The following is a 19,557-nucleotide window of genomic DNA, read 5'->3' as shown; positions in this document are numbered from 1 at the left end:
CGCCCCTCTTCAGAAACCAATCACCAATCTGGTCTGGGGAGTACGTCATCATCCAGCGGCTACAGATCAACCTGCGTCTGGGTTTTCTTTGGGTAGGTGGCTGCTGTTTTGGGCAGTGTGGGATTTTGCCCTTCCTTTTGTGAGATGATTTGGTGTCTTAGACCGGAAACCTACATCCGCATTGATTAGAATTGAGTTTACAGTCAGGTCTCTCAGGTTTCACTGCTGCTGCTGCTGCTGTCCACACTTCAGTTTCACTTCAGTACCCCCAAAAGCACATATATTTTCATCTTCGTGTTACATCTCCCAGGCCACATAGACCTCCTGCTAGTCCAACACGGGCCTTTAAGAGTCTTAACTCCAATTTCTTATACAAAAGATAAAATTTCTGAATTCTCAAAGTTGAGGGAGGGGTTCTTAAAAGTTTATTGATTTACCACTATCCACCAAACTAAATACTAGAAGGATGGATGAGGAAAGGATGGTTATAGAACTGTGAGGGAGCAGGATCCTTGTCTAGTGTCACCAGGATAAATAAGTTATCATGTGTCCTATGTTAGGTTTTGTGTCATAATTTCATTGCAGCTTCCTGAATGTGCTAATCTTGGTTTGAGGAGCATGGTACTTATTTAGGGACCAAGACTCCTGATGTTGGAGAGATAGCAGTGGATGATAGCTTGAAACGAGATCTTAATTCTCTCCTCAGAAGTTGAACCTGGGCAGCCTGCATGAAAACCAAGAATTCTAGTTACTAGACCAGCTAGAGACTGAAAGCAGAATTGCCCTGATTCTTGCTCCCTGTTGAAAGCAAGAATGTTTTAAGGAGGCAAAGACTATAAAAGCTGGTATAAAGTTTATTGTTAGAAACGCAATACAACATGTGGGAGAGCACAGAGAAGTAGTCCATTTATCTATGGCAGAAGCAAGGCAGTAATACATACCCAAAGTAGGAGTGTGTGTGTGGACATCCCCTGCCCCCAGTGAGGAGTGCACCAGAGAGATGATTTAAATTGCTTATTTAGGACAGTTCTTTAGCGTCTTTGCTTTCCTTTGGCTGATTATCTTGTTATATTTCTCACACCTTACTGGACCTTCCCCAGTTGCATGCTCATCTTTTGGTCAAGATGGATTCTAAAGCAAAGGGTTCTGGGATGGTATCAGGACTTATTATGACCTGGCACCCCCCTTCCTTTTTGACCCCCAGGAGTCTTTATGCACACGTGAAATTGAGGAGGTCTCCTTTACCCCAGGAGTGATTGCAGTGGTAATCTTTTTATTCCAGCTGAGCCCAGCTCCCGCCCGCCATTAACTTCCTTGAAGTGTCAAAGAGAAGCAAGGTCCAATTTACTCAGACTAACAAGCCCCAGCTGTTCACAGCCCAGAGGCCTACCTCCTACCTCAGTTCCACCTGTTGGACCCACCAGAGTGCCACCGTGAGATATTTAGGAGGAGTCTTCTCTTTTTTAATCTAATTACTTAGTACATAGATGTTCATTAGGTGCAAACCACTGGCCTTTTGTTACCGAGCAGGACCCTGTGAGGCCTTCCCACAGTGGAATCCCCCACTCATGTCCTCCAGCCTTTTTGTCTGTAGAAAACTTTAGTCAAAGAATCAATTTAATCAGAGAAATGAGAAAACACAGAATAAGGAAAAAACAAGTCAAGCAAGACAGAATAATGATAGCTTAACCATTCAACAAATTTAAGGACCTTTTGTCAGTTCTTCGAAGACTATGGAGAATATTCTGAGCCATGTCCTTAGAGCTGTTTTGCATGTGCTAAAGTCCCCACAGGGTGGAAGAAGTCAACTGTATGCTGCCCACAAGCAGGTAGAGCCCAGACTGGTTGGAACCAGAAGGTTAATGATGCTGACTCCCAATTACCTCACCACCAACCAGTAAGGAAAATGTCCATGAGCTAGTCATACCCTGCTCCTCTAACACTATAAGACTCCTCACTACCCACTCCAAAGGGTTTGAGGCACAATCCTTGAGGCATTAGCCTGCTCTGTTCCCCTCTTTGCCTGGCAGTTCAAGCTACTTTTTCTGTTTCCTCCAACTGTCTCTGCATTTCTATTTGGCATTGTTATATAGAGGCAGCTGATATTTCGATAACACTTTTACTAACACTGTATAAAAGCTATTACTAGAGATGCTGCTAATAGGTTTGACTCAATTAGAAATTGTAATTGAAACTGAATATAATTGATTATAGTTAGGAACTATTCAAATTTAATTTATCTAAAGTCATAAACAAGGGTGTAAAAGACTGAACTAAAAAAATTGTTTCACATAATTTTTCCATGTGTATGTTGCTGATGTTTGCAGTCAAATTCAAAATGCAGCCATTAAAGCACTGAGCCTTTTCATCTCACAGTGTTAATAAAAAATGCATGATGCCCATATGTGAATATATTTCTTTTAATGTGGCACCCTGTTGAAAACACTGAGATGTTGGAACTGTGGAGAAAATCAAAGGTGCAAAAGACATAAATCCTATTTATATGTCATCACTATCAAATATGTAAAGGTTTTAATTGAAACATTCATTTTCAGTAGTATAATTACTATTTGAATTCATTGGAATGAAAGAAGTGTTAATTGCAAAACTGCTTATCTTTTAAAATTTCAGGAATGTGGAGTTCCCGTCATGGCGCAGTGGTTAACGAATCCGACTAGAAACCATGAGGTTGCGGGTTTGGTCCCTGCCCTTGCTCAGTGTGTTAAGGATCTGGCGTTGCTGTGAGCTGTGCTGTAGGTTGCAGACATGGCTCGGATCCCACGTTGCTGTGGCTGTGGTGTAGGCCGGCAGCTACAGCTCTGATTAGACCCCTAGCCTGGGAACCTCCATATGCCATGGGAGCAGCCCTAGAAATGGCAAAAAGACAAAAAAAATTGTCTATTCAAGTCTTCTGAGTGTTTTTTAATTGAATTCTTTGTTTTTTTGATGTTGAGTTGTATAAGCTGTTGATATGTTTTAGGTATTAACCCCTTATCAGTCACATCATTTGCAAACATTTTCTCCCATTCAATAGGTTGTCTTTTTGTTTAGTCAGTGGTTTCCTTTGCTGTGCAAAAGATTTTACATTTAATTAGGTCTCATTTGTTTATTTTTTCTTTTATTACTTTTACCTTAGGAGATGGACCAAAAAAATATTGCTGTGATTTATGTCAAAGAGTGTTCTGCCTATATTCTCTTCTAGGAGTGCTATGGTTTCTGGTCTCACAAGAAATGCGAAAAATTAGGTCTTTAATCCATTTTGAGTTTATTTTTGTTATATGATGTTAGGAAATGTTTTAATCTAATTGTTTTAAATGTAGCTGAACAATTTTCCCAGCACCACTTACTGAAGAGACTTTTTTTCCTCCATTGTTATATTCTTGCCTCCTTTGTTGTAGATTAATTGACCCAAGTGCATGGGTTTATTTATGGGATCTCTATTCTGTTCCCTCAATATATGTGTCTGTTCTTGTGCCAATACCATGTCTTTATTACTGTAGCTTTGTAGCATAGTCTGAATCAGGGAGTATGATACCTCCATGTTTTTCCTTTTTCTCAAGATCACTGGCAATTTGGGGTCTTTTGTAGTTCCGTATAAATTTTAGGATTATTTGTTCTAGTTCTGTGAATAATGCCATGAGTATTTTTGCAGGGATTGCATTAAATCTGTAGATTTCTTTTGCTTGTATGGACATTTTAACAATATTATTTCCTCCAATCCAGAACACAAAATGTCTTTCCATTTTAAAAGTAATTTTCTTTTTAAAAAAATCAGTATTTTAATTGAAGTCTTTACAAAGTTGTGTTAATTTTTTTCAGAGAGAAGTTATTCACATATACGTATATATATATGTACACACACACTCTTTTTAAAAATATTCTTTTCCATTATGGTTTATCACAGGGAACTGAATATAGTTCTCTGTGCTCTACAGTAGGATCTTGTTGATTATCTCCTCCATGTGTTATAGCTAACATCTGCTAACCCCAACCTTCTACTGCATCCCTTCCCCAACTCCTTCCCCCAGGCATGCATAATTTTATTTTTTATGTCTGTGAGTCTGTTTATGTTTCATAGATATGTTCTTCTGTGTTACTGTTAAAGATTACACATATAAGTGATATGTGGTTGTCAAATTAAAAGATATGCACAACATAAAAGTTGAGAGTTAAGTTTTGTTTGGGGCAAAATTAAGACTATAACCTGAGAGGCAGCATTTCAGATAGCTCCGAAATAGCCCTCCAAAGAGGTGTGTGGGGGGGAATGTCAGTGTATACATGATTTGGGGGAAGAGGGAAGGTACATTCAACCACACACACATTTTTATAGAAGTTTTCTGCTATTTTCTTGAAGGTTACTGCTAGTCACAAGAAGCAGACATCACCATGAAGGATTTTAGTGCTTTTATAGATATGAGGAGAAACAAGAATTGGGCTATTAAAATATGAAAGGCCTGTTCTGCCAGTTTTCCCAGAGCACAGAGTGCTTCACTCCTGATCTTCACTGAGAGCTCCTTTAAGGGGCTATTGAAGATCAGCAGCTGAAGTGGTTCATGATTCAACCCATGTATAGGCAGATGGCAAGACCCAGTTTCCAGTTCACATAGCATTTTTCTTTCTCTTTATGACTAACTTCATTTAGTATGATAAGCCCTAGTTCCATCCATGTCACTATTATTTTGTTCTTTTTATGGCTGAGTAGTATTCCACTGTATATATGTTATATATATTATTTTGTTCTTTTTATGGCTGAGTAGTATTCCACTGTATATATGTACCACATCTTCTTAATCCATTCATCTGTTGATGGATATTTAGGTTGTTTCCATGTCTTGGCTACTGTGAATAGTGCTACTATAAACGCAAGGGTGCATGCATCTTTTTGAATTGTAGTTTTGTCTGGTGATCATATGGTTTTACCTTTTACCTTTTGTTTATGTGGTGCATCACATTGATTAATTTGTGTATGTTGAACCATCTTTGTGAACTTGGTCATGATCTTTTTTATCTGTTGTTGGATTTGGTTTGCTAATATTTTGGAGAGAATTTTTGCATCTATATTCATTAGAGATATTGGCCTATAATATTCTTTTTTGGTGATGTCTGTGTATGATTTTGGTATCAAGATGATGATGACTTCATAGAATGTCATTGGGAGTATTCTCTCTTCAATTTTTTGGAAGAGTTTGAGAGGTATCAGTTTAAGTTCTTTGTGTGTTTTGTAGAATTTGCCTGTAAAACCATCTGGGCTTGAACTTTTGTTTGCAAGGTTTTTTTTAAATTATGCATTCTATTTTGCATCCAGTAATTGTTCAAGTTATATATTTCTTTTTTATACAATTTTGATGAGCTATATATTTCTATAAACTTGTTAATTCCTTCTAGTTGTCCAATTTGTTGACATATAATTGTTCATAGTATTCCCTTACAGTTTTTTGTTTTTCTGTTGTGTTGGTTGTTATCCTTTCTCATTTTGTACTTGGTTTATTTGGGTTCTCTCTCTTTTCTTCTTGGTGAGCCTGGGAAACGTTTTGTTAATCTTGTCCACTCTTTAAATAAATAAACTCTTGGTTTTATTGATTTTTTTCTATTTTTTAAAAATCTCTATTTTATGTATATCCTTTCTGATCTTTATTATTTCCTTCTTTCTGCTGACTTTAGGATTTGTTCTTTTTCTAAATCTTTTGAGTGGTTGGTTAGGTTGTTTAAGATTTTTTTTTTGAGGTAGGCCTGTGTTGCTCTAAACTTCCCTCTGAGAACTGCTTTTGCCGCATTCCATAGTTTTTTTGTGATTGTGTTTTCATTGTCATTTGTCTCAAGATATTTTTAAATTTCCTCTTTGATTTCTTCATTGACTGTTTTTTTTTAGTAGCATATTGTTTAATCTCCATGTAATCACTCTTTGTTCTTTTTCTATGGTTAATTTCTAGTTTCATGTCATTGTGTTCAGAAAATTTGCTTGAGAATTTCTATAATCTTAATTTTGTTGAGGTGTGTTTTGTGCCCTAATATGTGGTCAATCTTAGAAAATATTCAATGTGCGCTTGACAGTAATGTGGTTTTTTTTTTTTTTTGGATGTAATGTCTTGAAAATATCTATTAAGTCCCATTATTCTATTTTATAATTTAGGGAATCTGTTGCCTTATCAATTTTTAGTCTAGATGACCTTTCCATTGATGTGGGTGGGGTGTTAACATCTCCTACTATTATCATATTCTCATGGATTTTTCCCTTTATGTCTGGCAGTTTTTGTTTCATGTATTTGGGTGCTCCTATGTTAGATACATATATGTTGATGAATGTAAAATCCTCTTTCTGTATTAATCCTTTTATTATTATGTAGTGTCCTTTATCTTTCTTTATGGCCTGTGTTTTGAAGTCTATTTTATCTTATATGAGTATTACAACCCCTGCTTTCTTAATCATTTCCATTTGCATAAGGTATCTTTTTCCATCCACTCACTTTCAATCTATGTCTGTCCTTTGCCCTTAAGTGGGTCTCTTGTAGGCAACATATTATAGGTTCTGGGTTTTTTCTAAAATCCATTGAGCCTTTCTATGTCTTTTGATTGGACCATTTAGTTCATCAACATTTAAATAATTATTGATACATATGTATTTATTGTCATTTTAAACCTTGTTTTCCCTATGATTTTATATTTCTTCTTTGTTCCTTTCTTTTTCTTTTTGTTTTCCTTTTGTGGTTTTATGATTTTCTTTTTTATCATACTTATGTTCTATTCTTTTTGGTATTTGTGAATCTATTGTATGTTTTGATTTGTGGTTACCCTGTTATTCAAGTATGTTAACTCCTGTATCTCCTTACACTGGTAATCATATAGGCTTATACATATTCTAGGGGGGAAAAATCTACATTTTATTTCTCTGCTCTCTCACATTGTATGATTTCAATGTCTTACTTCTTCATGTTCATCTTTATGCTGTTTATTGTAGTTATTATCACTTTCACTAAAACTTTTCAGTTTCTCTCTTAAAAAAACCTATGCGCTCACTTTTTTAAGTGATTTACTTTCCAATTGTACTTTTCTCTTTCCTATTGAGTCTTACTTCTTTTCTATTTTGAAAAGACCTTCCAATATTTCCTTTAGGATGGTTTCACTATTGCGGTATTGTTTATTTTTGCTTATCCGAGAAATTCTTTATCTCTCCATTATAAATGATAATCTTGCTGGGTAGAGTATCTTGGGTTGCAGATTTTTTCCCTTTCAGAACTTTACATTTATATCTTGCCACTCCCTCCCAACCTGCAATGTTTCTGTAGAGAAATCAGCTGATATCTTTATGGGGGTTCCTTTGTAATTAACTCTTTGTTTTTCTCTTACTGGCTTTAAAATCCCCTTTTTATCTTTTGGCATTTTTATTATACTATGTCTTGGTGTGGGTCTGTTTGGGTTTATCTTTATTGGGACCCTCTATGCCTCCTGTACCTGGATATCTCTTTCCTTCTTCAAGTTTGGGAAGTTTTCAGCCATAATTTCTTCAAATTTTTTTTATAACCTTTTCTCTTTCTTCCCTATCTGGAATTCCTATTATGTGCTTTATATTATCCCATAGATCTTATATATTGCTTTCTTTTTCCCCCCCTTTTTTCATGTGGTTTTCTGTCTGCTGTTCTAATTGGGTGATTTGCTTTATTGTATTTTTCAGCTCCCTTATTGCATTCTTCCACATTATTTTTTCTGCCATTCATTGCCTTTAGCTCAATTCTCATCTCAGAAAATGAATTTTCTAATTTTTCTTTATTCCTCTTTATTGTTTCTAGTTCCTTTTGACAGTACTCTGCATTTCCATTGATAGCCTTTCTTAGTTCCTTCATTATTTTCAAGGTCTTTTAAAAATCAGTGTCTATTAGACTGAAACTGTCCATTTCATTGTTTGTTCTTTAAAGGTAATTCTCTTGGTCTTTTAACTGGGAGTGATTCCTCTGTTTGTTTATTTTACTTATATTTCACTTATTCTGTGGATTTAGGAAAAACAATTATCTACTGTGGTCTTGGAGGGCTATATATATATATATGAATGTCCCTGTGTAGCTTGTATGGGCTTAATATTTTTAGTAAAAGGGATGTTTTTATTATGGGTATCTGTTGCTTCTTCCCTCAGCATGTGCTAGCCATTATCCTCTTGATAGCATGCAGATGAAATAGCTGCTATCCAGTCCTGGGGTTCTTGGTGGTGGTGGTGGTGGCCCATGTGCTCCTCCCAGAATATGGGATCAGAATGGAGGCAGGTTGTGCTCACTCCTGAGGGCTGGGAGGTTTGGACAGTAGCTCCTGACCATTTCTGAGTCCCAGCTCATGACTACTTCCGGAGTTGTATAGGCAATGTCCTGCCACCTGATCACGTGGATAGAGAAGGCTGTAATGGCCGGTCCTGCCACACCCCTTACGCACCCACAAACAATGGTGCCTGCCTGCTAAAATAGCTCGGGTTTCCTGCATACACCCTCAGATGCGGTCACATTATACTGCAGTCCTTTCAGGCTCTTTCTGCACAGAAAACACTAGTCTTCTCCCCAGGTCTGATCTCTAAATCTTGAGCTTCAGTCCCCAGCTCCTATCTGCACCAGTGGACTTGTATCTCAGGCTGGGGACTGTAAGGCAGTGGCACTGACCATCTATGCAGGTCTGTCTCCATTCTGAACTCTCCTTTGAGGCTTCAAAGCTCTCTCTCTGTCCCAGCTAATGTCCCTTCTTGTAAGGAGACCTTACAGGGTGCGGAAACTTTTCTTCTTCCACAGCTTCCTCCCAGGAGTGCCTGTCCTGTCTTGATTCCTTTCTCACTTTCTTTTTTTCACCCTTTTTCTTCTGTCCTATCCAATTATGTGGAGATTTCTTGCTCTTTCACAAGCCCAAGGTCTTCTGCCAGCATTCAGTAGATTGTGAAAATTGTTCCTTGTGTAGTTGTATTTTGATGTATTTGTGGGAAGAGGTGAGCTTCACATCCTATTACTCTTGCTAATAGATCCCTTTTTATAATTTTCAAAATTCTTCATCAATGTTTTGCTGTTTTTGAAGTGAGTATTTCACTTCCTGATTAATTTTATTCTAAGGTATTTTATTTTTTGATGTGATTGTAAATGAAATTATTTTATTAATTTATCTTCTTATAGTTCATTATTAGTGTATAGAAAAACAATAGATTTCTGTATATTAATCTTGTATTGTGCAACTGTGTTGAAATTGGTTATTAGTTCTAATAGCCTTTTTGGTAAAGACTTTAGGGTTTCCTATATATATAGTATCATTTCATCTGCAAATAGTGATGGTTTTACTTCTTCCTTTCCAATTTAGATGCCTTTTATTTCTTTTTCTTGTCTGATTGATATAGCTAGGGCTTCCACTATACTGTGTTAAATAGAGCTGGCAAGTGTGGGCATCCTGTCTTTTTCCCGAATTTAGAGGAAAAGCTTTTAACTTTTCACCATTGTGTATGATGTTAGCTGTGAGTTTGTTGTAAATGACTTTTATTATGTTGAGATATATTCCCTCTATACTAATTTTTTTGTCTTTTTAAGGCTGCACCCATGGCATATGGAGGTTCCAAGCTAGGGGTCTAATCGGAGCTGTTGCTGCTGGCTTATGCCAGAGCCATAGCAATGCCATATTCTAGCCATGTCTGCAATCTACACCACAGCTCACGGCAATGCTGGATCCTTAACTCACTGAATGAGGCCAGGGATTGAACCCACAACCTCATGTTTCCTAGTTGGATTCGTTTCTGCTGCACTGAGATGGGAACTCCCACTCTATATCAATTTTGATGAGAGTTTTTATCATGAATCAATGTTAAATTTTGTCAAATATTTTTCTTCATTTATTGAGATGATCATATAATTTTTGTCCTTTATTCTGTTAATGTGGTAAATCACATTGATTAACTTGTGATTATTTAACCATTCTTTTTTTAGGTTTTTAATTTTTCTATTGTAGTTGATTTACATTGTTCTGTCAATTTCTCCTGTACATCAAGGTGACCCAGTCATTCATATATATATATATATATTCTTTTTTCACATTATCCTCCATCACAAGTGACTAGATATAGTTTCCTGTGCTATACAACAGGATTATTTAACCATTCTTGCTTCCCTGGAATAAATCCCACTTGATCATGGTGGATGATCATTTTTATATATTGTTGAATTTGATTTGCTAATAATTATAAAGTTTTTTATATTTATGTTCATCACAGATATTGGCCTGTAATTTTCTTTTTTCTTTTTTGTAGTATCTTTGGTTTTGGTATCAGGGTAATTGTGACCTCATAGAATGAAACTGGAAGTGTCTCATCTTCAATGTTTTGAAATAGTTTGAGAATTGTAAATATTGTTTGTTCTTTATATTTTTGTAGAATTCATCTGTAAAGACATCCTGTCGTGGACTTTCATTTGTAGGAGTTTTTTTTTTTTTTTTTTTTTTTTTTTTTTTAACAGATTCAGTTTTACTCCTAACAATTGGCCTTATCAGATTGTCTGTTTCTTCCTGATTAAATCTTGAAAGGTTGTTTCTAGAAACCTGTCCTTTTTTTCTAGGTTTTCCAGTTTGTTGGCATATAACTGATCATATTATTTTCTTATGATTTTTTTTTGTATCTGTGTGGTATTTTTTATTATTTCTCAACTTTCACTTCTTATTTTGTTGATTTAGGTCCTCTCTCTTTTCTTACAGTGAGCCTGGTTAATCAATTTTGTTTGTCTTTTCAATGGTCTGCTCTTAATTTTTTTTTATCTTTTCTGTTTTTTTTGGCCTCTATATTACTTATTTCCTCTCTGATGTTTATTATTATCTTCCTCCTGCTTATTTTGGTCTTTGTTTTTTCTTCTTTTTTTATTGCCTTTTTTTTTTTTTAAAGGGCTGCACTTGAGGCATATGGAGGTTCTCAGGCTAGGGGTCAAATTAGAGCTACAGCTGTCAGCCCATGCCACACCCACTGCAATGCCAGATCTGAGCTGTGTCTGTGACCTCACCACAGCTCATGACAATGCTGGATCCTTAACCCACTGAGCAAGGTCAGGGATTGAACCCACAGCCTCATGGTTCCTAGTCGGATTTGTTTCCGCAGTGCCATGAAGGGAACCCTGTTTTTTCTTCTTTTTCTGATTTCATTATATGGAAATTTAGATTGTTTATTTGAGGTATTTTTTATTTCTTGTGTTAGGCCTATATTGCTATAAACATCCATCTTAAAACTGCTTTTGCTGCATCCTATAGATTTTGGAAAGTTGTGTTACCATTTTCATTTGTCTTGAGGTATTTTCTGATTTTTCCCTTTGGTTTCTTCATTGACTAGTTGGTTTTTCAGTAGCATGTTGCTTAGTATCCATATTTTTGTTCTTTGCCCATTTTCTCCTTGTAATCGATTTGTAGTTTCATACCATTTTGGTTGGAAAAAATACTTGATAAAATTTTTTCCTCTTAAATTTGTTGGGCCTTTGTTTTGTGGCCTAGTATGTGTTATATCCTGGAGAATGTTCCATGTGCACTTGAAAAGAATGTATATTTTACTGTTTTGGGATGTAATGCCCTGTAGATATCTGTTAAGTTCAGCTGATCCACTGTTGCCTTATTGATTTTCTGTCAGGATGATCTGTCCATTGATGGAAGTGAGGTGTTAAAGTCTCCTACTATTATTGTATTGTTGTTCATTTCTCTCCGTGTGTCTGTTAGTATTTGCTTTATATATTTATGTGCTTCTTATTGGGTGCATATACATTAATGAATGTATGTCCTTTTCTTGTATTGAATCTTTTATCATTATATAATGCCCTTCTTTATCCTTTTTTTTTTTTTTTTTGCATTTTAAGGCTGTACCTATGGCATGTGGACGTTCCCAGGCTAGGGGTCTAATTGGAGACACAGCTGCTGGCCCACCCTACAGCCACAGCAACACCAGATCTGAGCCACATCTGTGACCTACACCACAACTCATGGCAATGCCAGATCCTTGACCCACTGAGTGAGGCTAGGGATCAAACCCACAACCTCAGCGTTCCTAGTTGGATTCGTTTCCACTGTGCCACGATGGGAACGCCTGTCTTTTGTTATAATCTTTGTTTTAAAGCCTATTTTATCTAATACGAATATTACTACTCCTACTGCATGAAATATCTTTTTTCCATCCATTCACTTTCAGTTTTTCTATGTCTTTAGTTCTAACCTGAATCTGTTGTAAGCAATGGATAAATGGGTTTTTTGGTATTTTTTAATCCAATCAGCCACCATATGTCTTTTGATTGAAGCATTAGCCATTTAACATTTGAAGTAATTATTGATAGGTGTGTACTCTTTCGCATTTTATTACTTGTTTTCTTGTTTTTGTAGTTCTTCCCTGTACTTTTCTTCTTTTCTTTTGGTTTCTTACCTTGTGGTTTGATTATTTTCTTTAGTGGTATGCCTTCCTATATAGTCTGTGTGTGTCCAGTGGCTTTGGTGGGAGAGTTGGATTTGGTATGAACACAAGCCATGTCTTTCCTCAGGGTCTGCTGGCAGCTATCATCCTGGTAAGAGGTGAGACTGGAAATAGAAGGGTTAGGGCCAGAGTTGGGTGTGAGGTGGGGCTGCCTCTCAGGTCAGTGGCTGTCACTGCCCTAATGGAGGTAGGGTCAAGTCCCAAGTTGCTGGAGCAGAATACCTGAGTTGGGTCCAAGCTGGATCAGTTCCCTTTAAGTATATGTTCTTTTTCCTTCCACCACTGGCACCCGTGCCCCAGAGGGGAACAGTCCTGGATCAAGAGGGGCTGGCATGTGTATATGGTGAGGGTCAAGCATGGTCTGTGGCTGCCTGGCTGCTGTCAGAGATCTGGACTGCCTCTGATGTGCAGCCTGTGCAATCACCAGTAACAGCTGCTCCTTCCTGCTCAGATGCTGCTTAGGATTTGAGCTGCCTTAGTATCTGACAGACAATATTTTTCCTCAGTCATTGCAACCCTTGCTCCAGTGTGGGCACAACACTAGGTGAGTGATGCTGGAGCATTTGCTCAGTTCAGGCTGGGGTGGGTACTTGGATGATTACAGGACAGCAGTCAGCCACCTGAACAGTTTTAATTGGTCCTCCTCTCTGCCCTGCTTTGGGAGCAAGCAAGTGTTCACACACTCCTCTCCAGCAGAGTTCAGGTTTCCCACAGGCTTCCTGTTAGTTCTACTGGCCCTCCAGCCAGCCAAGGGGGCTCATCTTCCCTTTGTTGGACCCCCGTGTTGAGGTACCCAAAATGTGGCTCAAACCACTCACTCTTCAGGGAGGGTCTCTGCCTGTATAATCTCCCTTTTATTTTGAGTCTTCTCCCAGGGGTACAGGTCCTGATCTGATTGATTTACTTTTCTTCCTACTCTATTTTGTCTGATCTTTCTTAAAGCCTTGGCTGTATAGGAGTCTTTCTGCTAGTCTCCAGCTAGTTTTCAGTGAGAGTTTTTTCAAATATAGATGTATTTTTGATATGATTGTAGGGGGTGGTGAGTTCTTTGTCCACCATTTTGATTCAAATCCAAAGAGCTGTTTTAATTTATTTAATAAAAATCTGGGGATTTTTTGTCAAGTAAAAATTATTTATTTTGATTTAATCATTGTTCTTTTTCATCAGAAGATTGTATGTATGTATATATAGATTACATTTATTGAAGTATATTTCATGTATACTATTATATGTCACAGATGTACAATATAGTGATTCTCAATTTTTAAATGTTATAGTCCATTTGTAGTTATTATATAATATTACATATATGCAGTTATTATATATAATATTATATATATGTTATTATAATAAATACTAATATACATTATATTATAATAATATATATTATTATAATGTAATATATTTATATTGGCTGTATCCCCCATGTTCTACAACATATCCTTGTAACTTCTTTTATATGTAATAGTTTGTACCTCTTTTTTTTTTTTTTTTTTTTTTGTCTTTTTGCCTTTTATAGGGCCACTCTCACAGCATATGGAGGAGATTCCCAGGCTAGGGGTCCAATTGGAGCTGTAGCCTCTGGCCTACGCCAGAGCCAGAGCCACAGCAACGCGGGATCCAAGCCGCATCTGCAACCTACACCACAGCTCACGGCAATGCCAGATCCTTAACCCACTGAGTAAGGCGAGGGATTGAACCCGCCACCTCATGGTTCCTAGTCGGATTTGTTAACCATTGTGCCACGACGGGAACTCTTAGTTTGTACCTCTTAATCCCCTACCTTTATATTGCTCCCCTCCCCTTCCTCTCCACACTGGCAACCACTAATTTGTACTCCATATCTGTATGTCTGCTTCTTTTTTAAACTAAAAACTAGTGCTATATTCACTAGTTTTCTGTATTTTTAAGCTTCTCACATATAAATATCATACAGCATTTATCTTTCTCTGTCTTATTTCACTAAGTGTAATACCCTATCAACCATCCATGTTGATACAAATGGAAAAATTTCATTCTTTTTTATGGCTGAGTAGTATTCCACTGTATATGCATAAATATGATTATATAATATTATATATTATATATACACCACATTTCTTTATCTATTCATCTGCTAATGGACATTTAGGTTGCTTCCGTGTTTTGTCCATTATAAATAATGCTGCCCTGTACATTGATGTGCACGTATCTTTTCAAATTAGTGTTTTCATTAAAAAAAAAATACCCAAGAGTTGAATTGATGGGTCATATGGTACTTCTATTTTTAGTTTCTTGAGAAACACCCATTCTGCTTCCCACAGTGGCTACAAAAATTTACCTTCACACTAATAGTGTAGGAAAGGGTTTCCCTTTCCCACGTAGTTACCAACATTTGTTATTTGTGTTCTTTTGATGACAGCCATTCTGACAGGTGTAAGTGACATCTCATTGTGGTTTTATTTACATTATCCCGATGATTAAATATGTTGAGCATCTTTTTATGATCATTTGTTGGCTATCTCTATGTCTTCTTTGGAAAAATGTCTATTCAGTTCTTTTGCCCATTTTAATTGCATTGTTTTTTTTGATGTTGAATTGTATGAGCTGTTTGTATATGTTTGATATTTAGCCTTTATTGGTTATATCATTTGCAAATATTTTTCTCCAATTCATTAGGTTGTCTTTTCATTTTGTCAGTGGTTTCCTTTGCTGTCCAAAAGCTTTTAAGTTTAATTAAGTCTCACTTGTTTATTTTTACTTTTATATCTTTTATTTTAGGAAATGGATCTAAAAAAGTATTGCTGTGATTTATGTCAAGATTGTTCAACCTATGTTTTTGGAATTTTATGGTTTCTGGAATTTTATGGTTTCTGATCTTATATTTTGGTTTTTAATCAATTTTGAGTTGGTTTTTAATCAATTTTGAGTTGATTTTTTAAATGGTGTTAGAGAATGTTCTAATTTCATTCTTTTACATGTAGCTGTTTAGTTTTCCCAGCACAATTTATTGAAAAGATGATCTTTTTTCCATTGTATATGCTTGCTTCCTTTGTTATAGAGTAATTGACCATAAGTGCATGGGTTTATTTCTGGAGAGCTGTTATATTTAAATGCAAGTGACATCTAGCTATTAGCCTAGCTATTAGGAAGATAGTGGAAAGAAAATGTCACTCTAAAATCTTTGTCCTCAACAAAGTGGAAAATTTAAGAACAATACATGAATATATATAGCATGAGGATGCTTTATTTCTAGATTAAATCCATCCTACTTTTTTGGTATTAAATTATCCTTTATTTTGTGCTAATAGTAAATAATGTTTCCAGTGTTTGTTTTTTAAGGTTATTTCTTGTTAGAACATAAATGTGGCAAATCTATGTGGTTTGGCAGAGTCTTCCTTAAAATTTTAATAGTCTGTGAAATTCCAAAGCCTAGGAACCATTGTCTTGGAGGCATTGGAAAATTATCCTTCTAATTTGGAAAAACACATAACAGTAGGATTTTTAACTGGAGGTAATGTAGTATAATAAAGCAATATAGAGAAGTAATAGCATGTGGATTCTATAGCCAGACTTAACTGGATACAAAAAGTATCTCTGCCACTTATTATCAGCATGACTTTGGAAAATTTATTTAATCTCCCTGGGTTTCAATTTCCTTTATAAATTAAAAAAATAATAAAACCTGTCTTTGGGCTATTGAAATAAATTAATCCATGAAAAGTATTTAAAGTAATACATAGTAATCATCCAATAAATGTCAGCTGTTATTATTTTGGTGGTGGTTGATAGTTAAAATTGTAGTGGTGGTGGTGGTGGTTGTCATTTGAAGACATCTGAGGTAATTAATTTCTTTTTGCTTCTACTACATGAAGAGAAACATGGGGAAATCAGATGCAAGCCATCTCAGCTTTATTGATTAAAATGCTGGAAGAATAGCTGATTTTTATTGAGTATTTGCCATGCAATTGGCAGAACCAGAATTCAAACTGAGGACTGCTTAGCTTCAAAGCCCATATATAAAACCACTGTACTATACTGCCTCTGAAATGAAAAAAAATTATAGTAAAGTTTTGTCTTTGAATAATATAAGTAGCCTAAACAGATGTGGAGTCAAACAGTGGCTAGGTTGGAGAAAATCTGTAATTCTGATTTTTTTTCTTTGATGTACCAAAGCTGTGAACAAGGTCTGAGAAGACTCTGATTCACAATAAGATTAGGTGGCACTAGAAAATGTACATTAATTAAATCTAGAGAAGACTGCTTTTGACTAATTTTTTATCTGTCCTATTTAAAATATGATAAAATAGTTTTATCTAGCTAAGTTCAGATATAGGCTGAGCATTTTTCATTTAAGAAAAAAACCCAAAAAACAAAAACAGACTAGCCTATTAGTATAGTAACAAGGAGCTCAGATACTACAAGTATATATCTAGATTTAAATATGTTACTCCTCTTAATAGCTATATGACCTTGTGGGTGAGAAAAATACTTTTCCTTTACCCTCAGGTTTTGTATCTTAGGGGCCCTGCAAATTAAACTGTCAAAAGACAGATTAACAAGAAAAAACAAACAAATAAACCCTAGTTATTTACATGTGCAACATATATACACATAGAAGGCTATGGTGATGAGTTATTCAAAAAGGTGATTAGGATGTGGAATTTATATACCCTCTTAACAGGTGAAGGGGAGGAAAAGAAAGGTTCGATCCTTGGCCTCGCTCAGTGGGTTAAGGTCCCAGCGTTGTCATGAGCTGTGGTGTAGGTCGCAGGTGTGGCTATGGATCGTGCCTAGGCCGGCAGCAACAGCTCCTATTGGACCCCTAGCCTGGGAACCTCCATATGCCACAGGTGCGGCCCTAGAAAAGACAGAAAGAAAAAATGTGTGATAATACTTTTCTATCTTTGTATAAGTGGTCTTTCTGTCTCTTTCAGGTCCATTAAACTCCCTTAAATAAAGGATATGGGATAGATTATTTGCATTATCCTTCTGAGAGTAGATCTACCCTGAAGAAAAATTTAAGGTAGCCTTATTTTCTAGAAGTTGCTGCTTTTAGTCAGTTGAGGGAAGCTCCAAGTAGGCTTTATTTTTTTTTTTATATTCTTATCGTATTCTTATCTAGCATTGTCACTGCTGTGGCACGGATTTGATCTCTGGCCTGGGAATTTTCACATGCCATGGGTGCAGCCAAAAATAAAAAGTAAAAATGTAAAATATTTAACTATTTACAGTAAGTTTACTGACTCCTAGTATAGAATGAAATTCCTGGCCAGCCTGTGCCACATGTGGGCAGTGTAGCTTCCTTATAGGATCAATATTTTGGAGATTAATAAAACTTGAAAATTAACTCTGCAAAACTAAACACGTTAGGAATGATAGAAATGATTTTCTATTTATAAGCTTCTTTCTCTAGCGTCCAGTCATGCACAAGTCTATTCTGTCTTGAAAATATCTGTGTCAAACACTGCTCCCTCTATCTACCACTCATGACTAGGGTTAGGGTTAGGGTTAGGGTTAGCTAGAATGTTTTTTATCCATGGTCTTTATGTCTTCAACATCCCATCATTTCTTGTGTCTTCAAAGTCTGGCCTCAAAACCTGTGGGTTCATTGAAGAGTTACACTTTGGGGTTGCTAGTAACATCCTAATACATTTTCTGAATTCTCTTCTTGTATTTCTATGGATATCCTCTTTGAAACCATCTTCTCCATGATACTTTACTTCCTTGGTTCTCTTGCGCTCTCTCTGGCCACTCTCAGAGTGAATAAGCTCTTTGTTCTTCTCCTCTAACCTATGTTCTCTTAATATGCTCTGTTTAGGATGGGTATCAGTCTAAGTTGGTGCCCTATTTGGCTTTTGTAAATTGTTATTAGCCCTACCAACTTTCAGAATCAGATTGCTAATTTACAAGTGGCATGGCCATGGCTTAATATGAAATGCACCACTAAGAAGGAATTGTTCATTGAAGAGGTTTGCTCAAGCATCATGTCTGAAGGTCAGTCTAGAACTAGTTGGGGTCAAGGGGTGGTGGTGGACACAACATTCCTCAGCCTCAGAGGCTCACACACACTTAATGACCCAGTCAACTTTGCGAGACACATTCAAATAAAACCTTAGAGACCTTTATACTGTATCCTCCATTAGGGAATTCTTGCTCTATTTCTTTTTTCTGGGTAACATAGAAGCTCTATGCAATGCCAAAAGAGCTGCATTTGTATCTGTAAATTGTCCACTTGCTGAGATAAACTGAGCTACATAATATGGCTTTGAGGACAAAGTCATGGGGCCTATCTTCCATACAGTAAGTGTGGGCAACTCCAACTGTGCATGTAGGAGCACTTTGAAATGCAGGCTACACTTCCCTTGGTACAAACTCTTCTGGCTCAAAACCCACAACCACATTACTACCTAAAAGACCCAAACCTTCTACTTTACCTCACATATCAACTTAATGTTCTGTGCAAGTCAAAAGCAGCCTTCCTATCCTGCCCTGTTATCAGAATTCTAGATAAATAAATTACATACCAGGAGGTGTTTTTTAAACTTGAAGTAAAACTGATCCTGACATCTTAAGTATTACTGGTTATATCTCATTCTAAGGGATTGCTCTCTTGTTAAGTGGATAAGGTTTGAATAGTATCAAAGAAAGCTTGTCTGGCAAGAAAAAATGAAGCAAACTCTCCTAAGAAACACAATGCATGAGATGGGGGCAGTATTTCCTAGATTTCTAAGACTAGGTTTTCTATGTCTCTACTAAAATCTTGAAATGCAGGCACATTCCTTTTCTTGTTTTCATGAAACACCCCTGAGGTTTTAAGCTACTTTTGTGTTGGTTGTTTCTATTTGTAACTAAAGAATCCCAAGCATTTTCTTTGCTCTCTTATGCCTGAAACCAAATTGCAGTGTGAATTCAGCAAGTCACTGACTCCCCCTGGGGGCGGGATGGCAGTACACTTTGTGAACAAGAGAAACAAATCGGATTTTTAAAATTGCTACAGCTTCAGCAGGATCACTCAACAGGATGGCCAACAACTTAAACAGATCACCAGCATTCTGGGCCATCTCTGTAGACCTGAGCTTTGAATGAATTTCCATCCTTTGGCATTAGCCAAAAAAGTATTTGGACTCATCTAACTTTTTTTT

The 19,557-nt window shown here is 36.4% G+C and overlaps 1 protein-coding gene across 1 annotated transcript in view; it reads left to right on the top strand.

The window, feature by feature from the left end:
- LOC100513809 (alpha-1,3-mannosyl-glycoprotein 4-beta-N-acetylglucosaminyltransferase C-like) overlaps positions 36 to 19,557 on the top strand; it is a 78,071-nt gene continuing 58,549 nt past the window's right edge. The window contains exon 1 of the mRNA XM_021063626.1: positions 36 to 92. The gene's annotated coding sequence lies outside the window, so the exon portion shown is untranslated. The remainder of the gene's footprint in view (positions 93 to 19,557) is intronic.

This window comes from Sus scrofa, chromosome 9 (genome assembly GCF_000003025.6).
Source record: "Sus scrofa isolate TJ Tabasco breed Duroc chromosome 9, Sscrofa11.1, whole genome shotgun sequence".
NCBI classification, from domain to species: Eukaryota; Metazoa; Chordata; class Mammalia; order Artiodactyla; family Suidae; genus Sus; species Sus scrofa.
The sequence above is the reverse complement of the archived record's forward strand: the minus strand, read 5'-3'. Positions and strand labels throughout refer to the sequence as shown.